The sequence below is a fragment of the Mus caroli genome, chromosome 6, assembly GCF_900094665.2.
Source record: "Mus caroli chromosome 6, CAROLI_EIJ_v1.1, whole genome shotgun sequence".
Lineage (NCBI taxonomy): Eukaryota > Metazoa > Chordata > Mammalia > Rodentia > Muridae > Mus > Mus caroli.
In genome coordinates, this window is record NC_034575.1 from 93426672 (window position 1) to 93427648 (window position 977).

At 49.6% G+C, this 977-nt stretch overlaps 1 pseudogene; it reads right to left on the reverse strand.

Moving 5' to 3' along the window:
• LOC110295732 overlaps positions 1-332 on the reverse strand; it is a 67855-nt pseudogene extending 67523 nt beyond the window's left edge.
• Between the last annotated feature and the right edge of the window lie 645 nt (positions 333-977).

The following is a 977-nucleotide window of genomic DNA, read 5'->3' on the forward strand; positions in this document are numbered from 1 at the left end:
GGTGTTTACACACACAGTCTGACATAGGAGGTTTTACTGAATTGGAATAAAATGAACTAAGCATAATTTGGAAAAAAAGTCACCTGATGGGAAATTATGGAACGTCAAAAAAAAAAAAAAGCCTTTTAAACCATGGTATGCTTTATTTTTTATTTTTTATTTTTTTTTATGATGCAGTGGCCTGAGTTCTCGGAAATATCTCGCAGCCTAGGGAATACCAGAATAATATCCCCANCAGGTCAATTCCCAGTGTCTCGTGACACCATCCTCCGAGAAAAGACGCTCTCAAGACACCTGGGCAGGTACCGATCAGCTCTCACGTCAGCAGCCATCGATTGCAGCCCGGGACATTTTGACTCATGGTTTCAAAGCTAGTGCTTGCGATACGTTTCTTTCCTTTTTTCCCTCTATAAGCTCATGCGAGCCCACGCCTGCTCATGTGGAGGCTAGAGGTCAATGCTGTATTCGTCCCTCAATCACTTGTCCACGTTAGTCGTGTTTGTCCAGACAGAGGCTTATGTAGTCAGGGTGGCCTCAGAATTGCTACATAGTCAGGATGATTCTGAACTCCTGACCTCCCGCCTCTCTCTCCTAAGCGCTGAGGTTACAGGAATGTGCTACCCCACCTCACACGGGGTACGTGGTTCTGGAGACTAAACCCAGGGTCTGTGGATACAAGGCAGGCGGGTGTGCTCCTGGCTGAGCTACATTCCCAGCCCCTCCACCTTATTCCTCCAGCCCGGGTCTCTCACTGACCCAGAAGATCACTTTTTGGCTAGATTGGCCAGCAAGTGAGCCCCCAGTATCTGCTGGACTCCACCTCCCAGTTGTGGGTTCCAGGCACATATGGTCACTTGGCAGTGGCCTGGGGGCTGAGGATCTGAACTTAGGCCCTCAGGTTTGCATGGCAAGTACTTGACCCACTGGGCNACCACCCTCACCCCTACCCTCACTCCAGGCCTGGACAACTTCCCTGT